At 40.3% G+C, this 18,587-nt stretch overlaps 1 long non-coding RNA gene across 1 annotated transcript in view; it reads right to left on the bottom strand.

The window, feature by feature from the left end:
• Positions 1 to 1,975: 1,975 nt before the first annotated feature.
• Positions 1,976 to 18,587, bottom strand: part of LOC128080652 (uncharacterized) — a 156,090-nt gene continuing 139,478 nt past the window's right edge. The window contains exon 5 of the long non-coding RNA XR_008206839.1: positions 1,976 to 2,963. This is a non-coding gene — a long non-coding RNA (uncharacterized LOC128080652). The remainder of the gene's footprint in view (positions 2,964 to 18,587) is intronic.

Here is an 18,587-nt window from a genome sequence, read left to right as displayed (position 1 = left end):
TCCTGCTGTCCTGACAAAGACCACATTTTAAACCTTAACTTTGTCTCAGCATTCATCTAAAACTTTAAGCTCAGCCCTTGAGGTTCCTCCCAGAAGCTTGTGAAAGTTCTCTATCCTTAGCTGAATTCTTGCCCCGAACCTCAACACCATAGCTCCACTCTGCCATGAAAACAAGAGCTTAAAGCCCTCCTACAGCCCATCTCTTCCAGAAAAAGAGGTGTCTGTATTTATGTAATTGTTCACTAGATGGCAACCTTAGTTTAAAAATAAATTCCCTTGCCCTCAGTTAAGCAGAAAAGGTGGGCTAATGCCAGCTTAAAGGGAAATCAGTAAATAAATGCCTGATGCCCTGCTCCAAGGGCAAAAAAAGACAGTACCGTTGAGATGCTAAGGAAGTATTTCAGACCATAATGGAAATCAATGTCAAAAGAGGGGGGATGCAAGAAAAATATTTTGGTAGAACATAATGTTTTCATTCAGTGAGAGGTTTCAATATGCTTTATTAATCTGAAGGAATGCTTTAACTGTTCTGCTGTGGGGGAGGCCAAGAAGGAAAGGAGCGGTGTGGGCTAGGCCTTGAAGTAGGGATAGGAAGCTAACGTACAGGGAAATAAAGTACAGGTGAATGGAAAAGAGAGATGCTAGCCAATCTAGGGGCATGAAGATGTAAGCCAAAATTTGGTAAGAACAAAGTCACGGTGTGATCAGAGCTAGCCACATGGCCACAGGCTCTCTTTGGGCTGGAGTGACCACATTAGCACAGAAGGGAATTTCTCCTGCTTTTGTCTGACAGTTGTTACTTGCCTTTTATCCCTGCTGAGGGAGACAACTGCTCGCATTTATTACCTCCACTGCCAAAGTAGGTTTGTTACCCTTTCTCCCTGCGCTGCTAACATAATGATGGCCCCAGAGCTGTGCCTACTGGCAGGCTGTGTGCTCCCAGGGCCACCAGCAGTGCCTACCTATAACCTAGTGCAAGTACACCTGCTGGGCTCACGGGTGGCTGTGCGCTCATTAGCGGTTGCATGCTGGTAATGAGTTGGGTAGCTGTACGTAAACACCCTTTTGCTGAGAATAACACAGCTTGTTAGATGTTTATAGCACAGTTTTATAATTGGATTTGAAACATGAGGCAAGATTGATAGTTCTCTACGGGGGCAACGTCTGGAATTAGGTGAAACTATCACCAAAGGGGACTGTGATGGTGGTTTAGCTGCAAGCCATGCTGGTTACATTCCCATTCACTTGGATGAGAGTCCTTGATGCCAGTGCCAAAACCTAACAGACCTAGAAAAGCCACTCTCCCTCCCTGAAAATACCTGTCTATGTATTCGTCTGCAAATAGCTCAGAAATTTGGCACTGAGAAGTGTTTTTCTCAGCCAACACATGCCTCTTCTAAGCAGAAACTGGAAAAGCCCCCGAGACCATACAACTAAATTTATTAAGGTCTGATTAGACTCAATATTGACTCTTGACTCTGTCTGTACTCCCTTTGCATTTTTTATCACTCCGTGGATTCAAGAACGTGGAAATTTATATCTTAAAGTCAAAAGCTTGCACTCCTCCCTCTAACTAGAAGAGACCAGTCAATGAATCTAACAGGTGCCTTGCTGTATCTCTTGCTCAGGAGCAGGAAAGTGAGCATCTCATCTCCTTTCTGCTGAGAACAGCGCCAATGATCATGCCTGTGTGAACCACTTCCTCTAACAGAAAAGAATCTGATAGAAAAACAAAGGAAAAAAAACACCAATTTTCAGGACACACATTTTAAGTTCTGTGGAAAATGGCATCCTCATTTGCTTTCTGGCCAGCAATTCACAGACTGTACAGGATGTTGAATATTAAACATGTGCTTATCATCTTAGAATGGCTGGCAAGAGGCTCAGATAGTCAATAAGCACATTTGTATCCAAACTGCCAAGGTGTGCACTTTGCAGTGCAGCAGAATGGCACAGCATGGGGCTGGTGCTCACCTTTTGCTGTGCAGAAGTGCCATGCCAAGGGCTGCTCTGAAGGGCAGGTTGGGCTCCTCGCTCTGCCACCAAGAAACACTGCAGCTGCAAATGGTGTCGCCAGAAAAGGAATGTTGGGTGTTGTTGCACCTTGAGAGCAGAGTTTTGAGTGACTCTTAACGCTATTTTGGAGGGAAAAAACAGTACCAGCTCTGAGTTTTTTTCTAAAATGACTGTGGTGCTGAAGCAGCCTGAGGAATTGCCCCCATCTTCTTGCAAACAGAGTGGGAACAGTTTAACACATGCAGCTGATTCATGCCATTTGCTGTGGAACTGTTGTGGCTAATACCGGGCACTTTCAGAGTACAATTTGTGGGCTGTGGGGACTGATTAACAGTCTGTTAGGATCCATCCTGTTGGACTGTGTCACCACTGCTGAGAGAGACTACTGCACATGGATGATGCTTTCAGAGCCAATACATATGGTTATTCAGATATGCATACGTAATAATTCTCTGGGCTAATAACTGTTACCAGACATTTATTCCAGTAATGCTATTTACTCTGCTGTGCTTCCTTGAAGACTAAAAATACAAGTGCTACCACAAACAGGGCCAGGACTGTTGGTTAATACCAGGCTGCAGAGAAAAACCATGTTCCTTTATTATCATTCCCCTCCATTTCTTCTTACTCCTGCTTTTTTCCTTGTGGCTGAAACAAAACCATGTCATCAGGAGCTGGAAAACTGCTTCACTCCCCATGAAGGGCAGCACATGGCAGCTGGTGCATGCCAGCAGCCACCAGAAGCTGATGGGAAGTACAGATTTAGCAGTGAGACTAAGGGGCGTCCAGGGCAGCATAGCTGCTAGGGTGCTGCCTCCACCTCTGCTTTTTCACCACCTCCATCTTTACTCTTTTCCCCCAGCATAACCTTTTCATTTGTTGCTTTGGATGTGGCAGAGCTTTGTAGCAGTGCTTTCACTCAATACCTTCAAAGGGGCCTGGGGTTACTGAAATCAGAGGGAAACAAAACTTACGGCAACCAAAGTGGAAGCTGCCAGAGCTTTTTGTGTCACTGTTCTTCAGGCTTCAGAGGAGAAACATCTCATAAAATACAGCCATGTATGTTTGTACCCAGTAGATGCATGCCACTTAAGGAAGGAAAACTTGTTCATTTCTGCTTTTCACAAGAAAAATTACAAGATTCCATAAGAAAGTGTTACATTTTTCATATTCATTTTATGTATAAAAATCTGTTCTGGCAACATGCCTATGTTGTCTTTAACACTTTTGTGTTACAATTTGTGGGACAGTGATGACAGAATAGAGTTCCCTACTGGGAAAGATTATTATAGGCCGTATGTGCTAAAGCCAAGCAAAGACTATTTGACTGATGTTCAAAAGTCCTTGCCAGTACAAACACTGATGTTATTCTTAATAGAGTAAATTACTGTACTTCAAATAGTATTTCTGCCAACTGAACTTGTGCATTTTGTTAAATACCATGCTGGAGGGCACTTTATGAAGGTCCCATCTGCAAGCCTCAGCTTATAAGCATGGATTAGCCTGGTCAGTGTGCTTAATTTTATTTATTTATTCACCAATTATTAAATGCAAGAGTTACCAGGAGGATACAACTCATTTACCTTTCCTCACATCTTACAGCTCTCATCAGTGACCATCATGCTGAACTGCAGGGCTTTGAGTTGTAGAATCACAGAATCATTAAGATTGGAAAAGACCACTAAGGTCACCAAGTCCAGCCATCAACCCAACACCACCACACCAACTAACCATGTCCCTCAGTGCCATATCTACTCATTACTTGAACGCCTCCAGGGGCAGTGACTCCATCACCTCCCTAGGCAGCTTGACTACTCTTTCTGAGAAGAAATTGCTCCTAATACCCAACCTGAACCTCCCCTGGTACAACTTAAGGCCATTGATGGACTGGACTTGGACTGGATAATCTTTTAGGTCTTTTCCAACCTTGGTGATTCTATGATTCTATGATTCCCTCTCATCCTATTGCTGTTACCTGGGAAAAGAAGCCAACCACCACAGCCTCCATTCAGGGAGTTGTTAAAGAGAGCAACAAAGTCTCTTCCTTTTTTAATGAAGTTCCTTATTCTGCATAACTCTTTTACTTTGGTATGAATTAACTCCAGTTGAAAAAGAAGAAACAAATAATTTATGTAAATAAGGAGAGAACTTGCTCCATGCTATCATATCCACACAACCGCCTCCTGCAATGCAGGATACAACAGAGATTCAAACCCATTTACATTTCCAAGCATGCTGTCTTTCATAGAGAGTTCAGCTGTCATATTATTTCCAAGGTAAAACAGAGCCAGGAGGAAAGCTCCATGGGCAGCACAGTACCAGGGTGCTCAGTTCCCCCATGTTATGTTTCCTGTTGCTTTCCCTGTCATTCTTCTGGTCTCTCCTCCTTTTAGAGCTGAATTAAGACTTGCAGAATGCCTCCAGGCAGTGTCTAGCTTGCCTCTGCCTGAGCCCCATGCAGACCTTCTGGCCCCATTCTCACTGTCACCCATCTTTGGTGCAGCCCAAAAAATACGATACAAGGAAACACAGGCATTACTTTCCCAAAGAGGTTTGCATGACTGAGGAACAGTGGATATAGTTTAATACAGAGTTTTGTACTACACTTTAATCCTGAGAGATGTTCCTAGTGCTGCAGCTGTAACACAGAAATAACGATTTCTTATCCCAATTTACAAGTGGCAGTAATGGTGAAAATGCTAAAACCCATCTATTCTCCTTACACATAACTAGCCTGGAAAGTGTTCACATCAATTTTTTCTGACTCTTATAACAAAGACTTGCAGTGACATCTGTGATTCATTTGGTAAAACAACTATCTGTGGTGACAGCTGATGTTAGCAGCATGGGCCACAGGTATCTTACTATTAGTACTACTAGGATTTCAATTGGCAAGTAGCTCAGCACAAATTAAGACCGAGTTTTCCCTACCTCACAGGAGCAGCTCTGTACAAATAATGCAGATGTACCTTGCACTTTCCAGCCTTCACTGCACAATGAACACATGACACAGAGAAAAGATGCTGCCCAATGGTTTTGGTAAAGGAAAGCAAAGAGATTGACTTTCACAGATAATTAACAGAGATTTCTGGCAATGCTTAGAAGCACAGCTACCAGCATAGCAATACACTAATTTTATCCCTTTAAGATACTACAGAGGATTTAAAACCTCTAGGACAAGAACAAAGTACTTGGGCATTTACTTGCCCCAGGTGATTACATGCTGTTGAATCTCTCCCTGCTTCATCAGCAGCTTCATTGGAACAACAGAACCATGACTAGTCCTTGTCCACAGTTTCTCCATGAAGAATATATTTCGTGGTTTTTTTTTTTTTTTTTCTTAATTCAACTGCATGAAGAAACACTTATTTCCCAGATTCGAGACTGAAACTCCAAGCGAGTTGAGGAGTCAAAGAACTTATTTTCTGTGGTTAAAATGCAAGATTGAGATTCTGGCTTCTCTTTCCAAGTGCTTGATGTACACTACTACTGCTTGAAGCTGGACATATAGGAGAAATAATAGTAAGAAGGCAAAGTATCTCATTCAGCTGTTGAGCACAGACTTTCACATGGAAGGGCAGTGGTAGTGGAAGGGGAGCTGGATGAATAGCCTCAATGGCAAGTTTTGACTTGAGCACTTCGAGCTCCCTGCAGGAGCCCAGCTCTATGGCTTTATTCTGCATCCTTGCCTCTTGGCCTGAGCCCTGGGCATGGCAGCAACTGAACATCCCTTTCTCTCCCCAAGGCCCACAGATCTTAAGCTGTGCCAAAATAAGATTTCACTTTGCTTGTCACCTTGACAGAGGCAAGCAAGTCAAAATAAAGGAAAAGATGACTGCAGCTGGCAGTAAACCAACCACTACTTATTTTTGTTCTTCAGGCTTGCAGGAAAAAGAGTCTCCATTTCAGAATATTTTCACCAATTTAGTTAGCAGGAAACAAAGGCAGGAAGCCATTGCCAGTCTGCAAGGCAAAAAGCAGACCATTAAGCACAGCGCTGTACCTGTAAGGAACGTGAGGGAATGAAGTTGGCCCCTGATACAAAATTGCACGTTCTTCCACTTTCTTTTTTAAAGCTTTAGCAACATTTTTTCCTAGATCTTATTAAGTACATCTCCATAGGGCCCTGCAGGGTGTTAGACAAGCATAAGAGGGAAGTTCTGTACATTTAATCTTCCTGTACTTACACCTCATTTGTTCCATTCACGTCACTGAATGCATTTCACCTGTAAAGGTGAGAGCAGAGCAGAGTCCCTAGTGTTCCTCAGGTGGTTATTTCCTTACAGCTTATTAATGCACAGCAGGAGAATAATTCTTTCAGTAAGTGCTGGTAGAAGGATTAGATATCCCATGCAACCATCCATTTGCACCGAGCTGCAAAGTCCTTGTGCTAGAGAAATTAGAATAACAAACTCAAGAGCATTCTGAATCCCTGCAGTACTGCAGCCCTCACTCTGATCCAGTGGCTTTGTCTCTGTTGAGACATAGGAGCAAACCCAGCCCTGTTCTGTAGGCTCAGGGATTAAATTCCCAGCTAATATTTGCAGTAAGGGGCCACCCCTGTGCTTGCTCTATCCTCTGTCAGCTCCACTTACTTATCCCACAGCTGCCTCCATTGACTTCTCCCTCTATCCAGGTGAACAATAGCAGAATCAGGTCCAGGCTTTAACAGCTTTTGCTGCCATCAGTAATGCAAGCAAATGGGAAATGCACTTAGCCAAATCACCATTCCTATCTTAATTTTGTCTGAGATTAATTCAAATGGAACTACCTTTCTTCTACTAAAGCTCCTAAAGGTGGAAAGTGTATAATTTGTTCCTGCTCATTTGTGAAGAAGGAAAAACCTCGCAAGTTAAACACAAGGTATGGAGCAGGGAACCTATTATGATGTATGAGCTCAGTGATACATTCACAAAGAAGCTAAAATAACTAACGCATTATAGAAATGGGATATAATCTGGAAGTGAAATAAGTAGATGTGTGTTTGATCACCCTTCCCCTTTGGAAAGAGCACTGCTTTTTTATTACTATTTTCTGAAATGTCACCTCCATTTACTTTGAATTTTTTGTTTTACAAAGTCAGTTTCTGAAAGTTTTAAAACTGAGGGGAAATCTGTTAAACAGTAAAGCAGGAAAATTTATGTACAATATTAAGAAATTAAGTGTGGGTATCAAATTTTCTGACAAGAATACCAACTTTCCAAAACTACTTTAAGTTCTACCTGGAATTGCTCTTTCAGTTTAAACTGATGGCCAGCAGCCTAAGGAAAAAAAATCCTGAAAAGAACAACATGGGCCCTCCTCTCTTTCATACAGACAAAAATCAAATTGAAAACATTCCATCTGAAATCGTCCTAGAGCTGGAGTCGCTTGCTTGGCCTCCACTCCAAAAAACACTGCATTCTTACTCTGGATGACCAAATCAGCAAGGGAGCTGTATTCAATGCTGTGCTGTCATCAGCATTCTCAAGTATTGACTCTTGTATAAAATTGTATAAATACAATGAATAATCATCCCAACGGCTCCCAGATTTTTTATATTCATCTGATTTAAGGTGAAGATACCAGCTCCCAGATCCTTCTGAAGGCCTAAGGCACTTCTCAGAGTTGAAAACCAAACCAAAACAAAAAGGAAATTACTCTCATTTTTGCAGAGGTGCAGCACTGTATCAGGAAGGAATCAAACCAGTCTATGTGCCACAGTTTTCCATAGGTACCCCATAAAATGACATCATGCAATGACCTGATGCAACTAGGACAGCTGGAAAACCATGGGTCCTATGGAAAACAATGACAGTATCAAAACTGAATTCACTCTTTACAGCATATTTGTTGAGATGGTGGGTTTAGAAAAAATACCAAAACAAGAAGTGCATGGTTAGAAAATTACTAGGAATACATTCAAACTTAAGGAATTAGATTTTCTCTGGACATAATAACAGTGAATTGTGGAACAGTCTCCCAACAGAAGCAGGCAGGTCAAAAAAGTTGTCTTAAGATCTTGCTGGATGGTTTGTGAAAGGGTTGATGTGTCAGTACTGCCTAGTAAAAACAGGGATGGGACCTGATAGTTCAGGAGGTTCCTACATTAAGCGATTATTATAGCAATAAACAGACTTTGCTTACTGTAGGTTTGGTAATTACAGTCTTTTTCCACATTGAATGACTCCTTAAGTTCTTGACCTTCTCATTGTCCGTGAATATTACTTTTCTGTAGAAGCAGTTTTACTATGTCACTGAGCCCATTTCTACCCTGTGCAAAGAGACCTGGGGCATAACAAGGTCTCGCACTAAAGCAAATTTCAGAATAAGCCTCTAAATGTAATCTATATGTCTAAATACCAAGCTCTCTCAAGTAAATGGGGCTGTACCCATTTGCCTCAGAAAGAGCTGAACCTCTGAACCACAGTAAAATTAATCACAGGGTATTATGCTGAGAACAGCAAGATATATTTTCCAAATTATGTCCCAAATACTGTGAAATACTTCAGAATCTACTACTATGCTGGAATAGACTAGGACATTGCTTGACATTCTGACTTGTCTACTAATCACTCTGGATGGCAAAGGTCTGGATCAGCTCATAAGCAGTCTCTTCAGGCTGGTGCATGAATGCACAGTAATTAAACAGAGCTATGTAAACACAAATCTTGTCAGGCCAAAAAGACTGATATACACATCTTCCTTGATGCATCTTGAGGGCCTCCTTTTCCCTGATCACCGAAGAGGCTATCCTAGAGACTACAGCCCAAGGCAATGTTCTGGATCTTCATGCACCAGTGAAGTTGTGAAGGGATCACCAATCCTTATGGCTGGAGCATGCCTGATTTACAAACTTGGTTTCTGCTTGTGAGGAAGACATGCTTTTTTAGAAGACATAAAAGCTACAGTGTCTTCTAACTCTTTAATCTACTGCCAAGTTCGAACACTTCAGCACTCGAGAAGAGCTAATAACAAAATTGAATGTGCAGCCTTAATTATACTTCAACATGGATCATACTCTACATGTGCACTCTTCCAAAGGCCAGTTTTATTTTCTAGTTCTGTAACTGTTAGTGTTTTGAGCTAGAAAGTTTCTTTAGCACTACCCAGTTATGCTTTAAGCCCAATGATGCCTCAACTATGGACATTTGCCACTACATCACACACTTCCATTGCAGCTCTTTTTCATTAAAACAGATTATTTCTTCCAGCTGAGCTACTAAATCTGTTTTCTCTGAGTACTTGGGCCAGAAATTTTATTGCCACTCTTGCTGCAATTGCCTTCTAGCCTTCACTAGCTTGTATTGATCTGACACAATCCGCATTTATAGATGCCTTCTGAATCTGAATTCACTCTAAAATGAAGTTGATTTGGCCACGTTTTTCCTCCAACATACCCTTAAACAATATAAAAATAGCTTCAGCTCTTCTACAGCTCAGATTTCTCTCTGCAGCAGACTTAATATTAGTGCACTGTGGCACATCATCAGGGTCAAACCCCTACAGCACAGCTGAACAGGATAACAAATACCATTGGACAAAAATATATATATATATAGTTACAGCCATAACTGCTCATTGCTTGTTATATCAGGTGCTGTTTATTTGCTGGTCCCACTCTCCTATACCAACCAAGCTTGACCATCTGCATACATAGCAAGAGCAGTCACCCCAGATACTTTGCTACTGCAGCTGCTGTGATGAACACTGAGCTTCATATTCTACGTCACATCTCAGAAGCAGCCAGCTTGCTTCATAAGCTGCTTGCTCTCCTCCCTATTTGTCTTCAAGGGATAAACATGCAACTGATTAATTGCAGAACAGAGAGGGGTTACAGCTTGTAGTCAAAAAGCCCAAGGACAGGTATAGTACTACATGACTGGCACTTACAGATGTGAATGCAGTATAGATAAAGAAGGAACAATAGAATTAATCTTCTGTCTTCTCTGTCGCACTGACTCAATTAAATAAAGAACTGCTGTAGCCAAATGCTAATCAGGTGTGAGGTATCCAGCCTACACTCGTTCAGATTACACCTTCAGATTAGCCCATACTACAAAGAATCATCTAAACTCAAAGTACTTTTAGCTTCTGGGGTTCTAGCCAACAGTAAAGGCACACAATTGGTACTTCTCAAGAGACCTTCACTGCTGTGCAATGATCAGTTCACGCTTTTCTAGAAAGTAAGATTTATGGGCTATTCAGATAAATACATGTAGTAGCTTTCTGCAGCCTTTTTGTAGCTTAGCATCTTACAACCATCTGGACTTGGACAGAGACAGATCTAACATGACTTTGCTGCCTTGCATCCATTTCCTTTTCCAATTCCTTGTGGAGATGATGGAATGCCAAGCCAACCTCTGAGGGATGCTGGATTCCTTGGCTGACCCAGGAAACAAGTACACAGAATAAATGATTCAGCTTTTGGCCACACTGGCATTTATGGAAGACATTTCATCATTCATCTCTGTGCCCCAAATGCTGATACCATCCATGCTATAGGGTTAAGTAAATAACCAAGTAGCAAACTAAGAATTATTCTTAAACAACTTCCAGCTGAAAGGCCAGCAGGTAAACAAGTGCCTGCTAATTTCTACTAGCAACTTTATTATGTCCATTCAGCAACTTTTCCCAGCTTGTAAGCATGCCTGACAGAAGCCTACCTGACAGCATATCACTATCAATACATCAACTACTTAAATCATCTTCTGTTTACAGATAAAACATTTGTGAGTGTTAATATTTAAGGATAAGAGTTATAGCCCATTTATTCTATATCAAGACCACACAGTCCATAATGACAAAAATGCTTTATGGATTTGTTCTGCAAAAACTTGGGTCAAAAAGACTCCATACCAGTCTATCGCCAATTCTGTGTTCCCCAGCCCATATCGGGTTGATTTGCTCATTCTACGTGGATTCTCCCTGCTGGCCTCTCATGTTCTGCTTCTGTATCAAGGCAGAGTGGGAAACAGTGGATTCCAGGGTACATCAGCCACCCCCAATCTGACACAAGAGAAGTGCTATTGCATATTTCCACCCTTGAAGGACATCATACTCAGTCCTGAACATATAAATACTGCAATATTCAGGGCAACCAAAACTAAGACAGAACTTTTGCTGAATGAAACCACAGGGTGCAGCAGAACATGGAAATTGGCAGTGAGCTAGAAGCAGACGCCAAAAGCAAGGGGAGAAAAATAGGAGCTGTTTCCTGGCAACAGAGCAGGATGCAGTGGTCTGTTAGCTGGGAGCCCTGCAAGTGTAATTGCTTGTGTGCAATCTGGACCATCCCACCTCTGATTAAAGAGGTCTTGTGCATCTTGTAAACACATTATCCTACAGCATGTGCTGGTGAAGTCTGCTTGGCAAAGGAGAAATTTGTTTTTGCTTTATGTGGTAACACAGTGCCCACAAAATCATTTTGCAATAATTGGAATTCCAGAAATAGCAGTATAGAAAGTTAAGACCCTGTTGTGCGAGTGGTTTTATAAAGAACAAAAACATGGGCAGTCACATTTGTTACAGGTTCATTTGACTAAATGTATCTTTGTGTTTTTCAAAAGAGAAATGCAAGCAAAAATAAAAGAGACTCAAGTCAGGTATGGAAAACAAATGCTATCCCTTGGGGAGGAAACCACCTAATCAATTCATTCAGAAATAACCAGGTGAGGAGCAGCAGTTAGAAATTGAAGATAGTCCCTGTGCATTCGTTAATCCAAAACTTTATTTCCTCACTTGCTTTGCTAAGCCTCTGACTTAATTTGTCAGAAGGAAATCCTTCACTGCTTCACTGCGTGCAAGACATACCATCATATGCTTTCTGTGCACTGTGCCTTCTGCTTACTATCAGGAGTAAAGCTGGCACCTTGCTCAAGGTGTCCATCACCTACAGTACTTCCAGGGCAGAACGAGGAATGAACACACAAAGAAACATTTCAAGATCCTGTCCTTTAATTTACTGTGATTGGTGGATCCAGAACTTCAGATATAGTTTCCAATTTTATATGAAATAGCTACACAATCCACTTTACATATCCTGATCGTAGTTACAGTGTGGGACAGTAGCTCATAGATCATTGCCGGGCTTCCTGTTTCTGTGGAGACATGTTTGTTCTTAGAATCATAAATGTTGGAAAAGACTCTAAGATCATCCAGTCCAACCAACATCTACCACCAATAATGCCCACTAAGCCACGTTCCTCATTCTCCCTACTGACTATCTGAAATATCACACTTGTGTTTCAATGTCCCTTACTTCAGCTCACCAGTGAATGTTATGCTGGTGTACCACAACAAACCAAAAGGACGTTTAGCCTGGTGTGCATTCTCCAGAGGTGGCCAACATCAGACATCGGTGGCTGCATGCCAGAAGAAAGAAATATTTATGTACTTTCTTTCAGTGATTTTTGGGATCAAAATCCCTTTACAAAGATACTATATGGCACATCATAACCCATGCTCAACTTTTGAGTTTTAAGTCTTTTGAGCCCTGTACACTTCCATCATCCACAACAAACAGCTCTGCTGTTCAGCTTTCAGTTGCATGAAGTACTTGAGCTGACCACAGATCTGTTCAGACAAGTGCTTTTTCCTTCCCTTACAGCCTAACAGCCACTTACATATGCAGAATTATGATTCTCTAATCAATTTTGAAAGCATACTTTTGGAGCTCATAGAAGTAAAAACTCAGGACATCTGATCTGGAGAATTAATTCTATTTGATGTGGTCTCAGCAAGATATTTGTATAATTTCTGCACTGTCACTTGATCAGTTTCTTCCATCTGAGTTGTACCTGCTGCTAAGAGAATTGCAAATAGAGCAAAACAATTTCAGAGCTTCTATTCATGGGGATGAGGCATTAACTTTTTTTCTTCCTGGCAAACATCATCAGAAATATGACTGCAAATTTTCCAGTAAGCTGATATTAAATGTGTTATTTACCAATATGTACATCCCTGTTGGTTGCAGTTGGCAGGATTCTGATCCAGATTACTGTGACCCCAATGAATACCCACCACACTCCAGGACTCAGCTTTCTTCCTTTTCTGAAGCATTTTTAGGTTACACAAATGCCAAGTTCTGGACAGTTTACTCCTGAGCCTGGATTTTCATCACTCATCCTTTAGGAATGACAATCCTACTTAACTGTTTCTACTTATAATTTCAACAAAACTGCCAGAATTTTGATCACTTTCTAGTCTTCGATTTGAAGATTTTGCCTTTCAAAAAGGTGGAGATAATTCTGAGGTCTGATTGATCTACATTTGAAATCTGCGTTAAGTTGGAATAACGTGGGATGCAAATACAAAATACAACACTTAAAGTAATCTGTGAGCAGAAAATTGTTCTGGTGTAATTAGGAAGTAGGCTAAACTAAATCAAGCTGGAGTCAAACATAAAAGACTATGAAATATAAGTGCACGTACATAGTGAGAGTTACACAGGAACATCTTAAAAGCCTAAATTCCTAAGTAATTCCACATCTGTATCTCAAATCTAAATGAGCTCACTCACTAGGAGATGGGTAACATGGCTAATTTACCCAGCTGAGAAACAGAGCACCAAATAACACAGTGGTGTTTCTTTTATTATCAAAGCAAGCTCATTTAAAGCTCAGGTATTCACACACAGTACTCTAGGAAGGCATACAGCTAATAGAATATGAGCACTCACAAAACCCAAAGCTGTTAAAAGCTTGTGGTCTTCTCATCCAGAAGGTTATTGCATTCATGTGAGGCATGGTGACTGGGTCCTTATTTTCCCTGCACATCTAACCTGTACAGGGCTACCTGGGGCAGGTGAGTACAACTATGACTCCGGAGAAGAGCCGTTTTGCTTCTGCTTGCAGTCTGCCCAGCACAAGGTACAAGACATCATGCATTCTGGATTTTAACACCAGAATTTCCTCACATGGCTGTTGCTGGTCATCTTCTGTAACTACCAGTGATCAGTGGCGTCAGTCTATTTTATTTTGCACTTCTCTGATTAAGATTGTGCACACACAATCACTTGACTGCCTCTTGATAGACAAGGGTCTGCAGGAAGATAATTGCTAGATTACAGTGAAGAACTCCCTAGAGCTTTACAATCCAAGCATACGTACACCATGGATCCAAATACTTGGCACACATTCATATCAGAAGTAACTGATTTAAATGGTGTCTAATGAGAAGTGTTTTTAGCTTTTTTTGCTTTTTTTTCCCCCCCCCAGGGGAATTTTAAATACCTGCCTCTTCCTGGTGCTAATCTTCCTGCTCCAGTCTTTTTAACTAGACATCAGGTTCAGGATATCAAAACGAACAACAGAATTATTGAGAGCTTAAAATTCTGAATGCTGTCTAAGCAATACTAGGATATGACCTAATGTTTTTTGTTTTTGTTTTTGTTTTTTTTCTTTAATTATAAAGACATAAACCTTTCTTGCAACCATAATTTTGTTCAATATCCATTGGTCTGGCTGTAATAATTTTCATTACTGTTATTATTTTATTAATTAAAAAAGAGGTGACCTAGAAGAACTGCACGTTTTCATGGTCTATTCTGAGGCTACTGACCCACACTCAGCTCTACCAACTTACTCCTTTGACTCTAACTCTCAAACAATAAATGGAAGAGCAGAAACAAAATAACATATCTATATTTTAATAGCAGCAACACCCCTGCAGAATGAACAGACTGAATGGAGAGGGTTCAGACATCTCCAATCAGTGCTGACTCTACCAACTTCTGCAACTGTTAACAGACCCATCTAATTTACATCCAAACAGACCAAATTTTGAGACATCAGTTAATGTTCTGATGTGGGAACAAACTATTTTAATAATCAGAGTTAGTTTTTGCAATAATTCCATTAAGTCAAAAAGCTTAAAATTATATCCAGCTTTTTTTCCAGTTACTCTTCAGGCACGTTCAAACACAGTTTTGGTTTTTAAGTCTATTGCAAACTACTCTCAAATTATTTTTTCTTTCTTTTGGAATTAGGAGACTGGACTTTGATTTATTTGTATTGATTAATCACACTTCACAAAAATTGCTTGCAGCACAGAAATTCTACCTGATATTTGGTTGCTAATAAACCAGGACAAAGCTACTGATAAACGCTGATTTCTTTAGCAATAGGAATCAGTGTATTACTTTAGCAAAAGAAATCAATGAGTGCTAGTTTCTAAAACTTTCTTTTTCAACTCTGCTTATTGTGTGAACAGCCATATTTCCCTCAGTGATTTTACTTCACAAGCAGCAAGAGAGTCACAGACTACTTATCTTTGCATTTCACCAGGTGCAAAGACATTTACCTTGCATTTTCACATATATTGTTTTGGAAATTGCTCATTATGGCCTAACAAGCAATGGAAGTTTGCCACATTTGGGAAAAGCAGCTAAAGGTCAGCCAAAAGTCTCCATGGTGAAGCTGGTGATAGAAAAATAGGGACAAAGTACGTGGCAGAAGACCACGCACGCCCAGAGGGATATTAGTATATATTAATCAGTTCTGGAAAAGAATGAATATGTACGCTGATGTACCGTGTATGCATGTAGTAACTGTTCAAGTGTAGAACCTGAACTCTGAGAAAGCACACTTGTCTGAGGAATAAAGAAATGCTGCTTTCTAATACCACACTGGAGTCAGAGACTTTTCTTCCCAGATTTCGGATGACATTACCATCAATAAATATTTGATAGTCATCATCCAAACTTCACACAACAAATAAACACCCTATAAATTACTAAGAAATCATTTAGGAAAAAAAAATACCAAAAACTCACTCACCTGTAAATATAAAATCTAGTGTTCTTTGGTGCTACAATACTGCAAAATGAATCCCTCTGAAATACAAAAAGCTGGTAGATCTTTGAAAACTCTTCAAGTCATGACAAAAGAAGGAGCAGCAAAATAGCACCAACATTAGGCAGTCTAACACATCAGTATCCCAAGATAACTAAACATTTGGTTGGGCTCATAAAACTCGTTGCATGACTTGTCATGCACAACATCACCACCACCATCTCCTCACCACTGTCACAGCAAGCAAAACAGTGTAAGTAAAATAACAAAACACTGTTTAGATTTTAATTATGGACAATCCATTAGCACAAAGGATGAATGGCAGGTAAAAGGAATTTCAAACTTCCACAGGCTGACTGAAACAAAAGGTTTGTACTCTTGCAAGATAAAATGGTCTGTTCAGTTAATTAGATAATAATGCTGCAACTGAAGATTCCAGTCTAGCTAGATATGCTAGATATATATTCCTTTGCTGACTTCTCTGGGCTCTTGCAACACGTTACTTTCCTTTCATACGTATTCCTGTATCCCCTCATGCTTTGTTGCAGAAGGATGATTTCCTTACAGTCCATACAACAGATAGTTTAAAAAAAAAAAAAAAAAAAAAAAAAAAGCATTCTCTCTGATTGTTGATGACTGATACATACTTGAAGTATGCACGATTATCCAGGCCCATAAAGCAGCTGCAAAAGTGACCCATCAAACCTACCCGAAGGGTTTAAGTATGTCAGTAAATGCACTCAGTTGCATCATCACAGGCCACTAGCCAAACCAAAGAATGCCATTTCCAGCAGTGCTCTACCTTTAAGGGCAGACTTACACAAGATATACAATTGCATTGACAGTAATTAGAGTACAATTACTCTTTCAGCTCTTAAAATTACATAGAATTATCAGCAGGTGAAAAAATACTAGAGACTAGAGCCCAACCTAATTCTGCATCTTCTGACATAAAAGTCATTTAAGCACTGTGACCTATAAACTGAGCACAATATAGGCCCAATTTCTACTAATCACTGAACACATAGCAGCATTCTGACCTAGTTTTACCACTCAGTAAAGACTCTGTCGCCTATCAACACAGAAAATAGAAAAATAAACATGAAAGTGCTCTGACATTCAAGAGCACTGGGTACACAAAATAGTAACAGAAAAAAAATCATACTGGTTAGTGAAAAAAATTAATAAACAAGGATTTTATTTTTTTTTTTTTTAGCACAATTCCATAGGAATTCTTTGAAACAGATGAATATAGCACTCATGTAAGTATGAATTGGAGTTATCAGAAGTTACATGCCCAGCAGCTTGGAAGGCATTGTAAAGGGCAAGTAACTGTGACTCCCAGAGGACAGACAGGGGAATGCAGCGAGTGTGGGCAGCCTTTCCTTACAGCCTCTGCAATGAAAATATTGAGACCTCTGCTGCTCTAATAAAATTCCTGGAATGGAAATGCTGTAAACTCAAGCCATTGGGAAATCAAGGTCTAGAAAAACCACCTTCCTGCATCTGAGTCCCAGAATGTTTATTTCAGTTCTCTCTTCTTCTATCAAATTGCTGTGTCCTTCTAATTGGTGCCCAGCTCCTTGTAGAATTACAATTCCATAAACATCTCATTGAAAATAAACAAATCTGAGCCAAGCTTACTAATGACTTGGAGGTTTCAGGTAACTATTTCATAAGCTCCAAATAAATGCATGGCATCATTACGTGCAGCGGTACAAGTTTGGGAAGGCTGGAGAACTAACAAAACCCTTAACACAGAGGTACTGTTATTTAGGAAGTCATTCAGAAGAAGGACGGAGGATTAAGATGCCACAGGGAATGAAATAACACAGCTGACATCTTGCCAGATCAACTCAACCTTATTTTTGAGGGTTTTCTCAATCCTTTTCTATTAAAATCTGGTTGGCCTTCTTCCAAGGATGCAAGCCACTAAATAATTGAAAGATTTCAAATGCTATTTCTTATTCACTAGCCCCGTTTGGCTCACTGCACCATTGCACATTTTTAAAAAAATTCTTCTCCAAGCACTAGGCATCAACTTTCTGCTAGTACTTCAATTAAGCAGGTGTAAAAAAGGACAGTTTACATTTCTGTTATTTTCACCTTTTCTTCTGATGTCATTCCCCATCCACCCTGCCTCAACTTAACTTTATCATTACCCTTGGTTTTTCCTTATCCCTCAAAACCAGGCCAGAGCATCCCATCTCCTGGTCTTTCACATTACCACTTAATCCCTTCTTTTCAGTTGGCAAAATATTCACCCTATCATCAAAAACTTCCTAGTCCAAATACCACCACTACAATTCTTTGCTCCAGCAAATTGCAGAAATTCTTTGATGAAAACTTACTTCATGGTCAGGCAGCAAAAAAGAGTCCTAAGCCAAAAACATCATCCGTACAAAAGCTTGCTTGAAGTTGTGATGATTGTTCCACATGGGAAATTAGATAGTGCTGAGGACATTAATCAGTTATGCACTGGTATTAATCTCTAGCGTCACAGTAAAAATTTCTACTCAGCCTTTCCTCCTTGCTTTCAAGAAGGAAATCTTGAAAGCTGAGAAGCAGCTTTAAATTCTGTCAGCAATATGCAGCACATGCTGTGCTTGGGGGCTTTACAGTCAATCATCAGAACCCCCCCAATTGTCAGCTACTGAAGTCAGCACAATACTTGAATTCACATTAAGGGATGCACTGTACTTGGAGTCAATGGAATAAGCCTAAGATATTGTCTGTTACAAAACACCTGTGCTATCAAAAGAAAACAACAAGCATGGGAAAGTCTCGCTGCTCAGTGGT

The sequence above is a fragment of the Tympanuchus pallidicinctus genome, unplaced genomic scaffold (genome assembly GCF_026119805.1).
Source record: "Tympanuchus pallidicinctus isolate F22 unplaced genomic scaffold, pur_lepc_1.0 scaffold2, whole genome shotgun sequence".
Lineage (NCBI taxonomy): Eukaryota > Metazoa > Chordata > Aves > Galliformes > Phasianidae > Tympanuchus > Tympanuchus pallidicinctus.
Note: the sequence above shows the minus strand (reverse complement) of the source record. Positions and strands in the feature narration are given on the sequence as shown.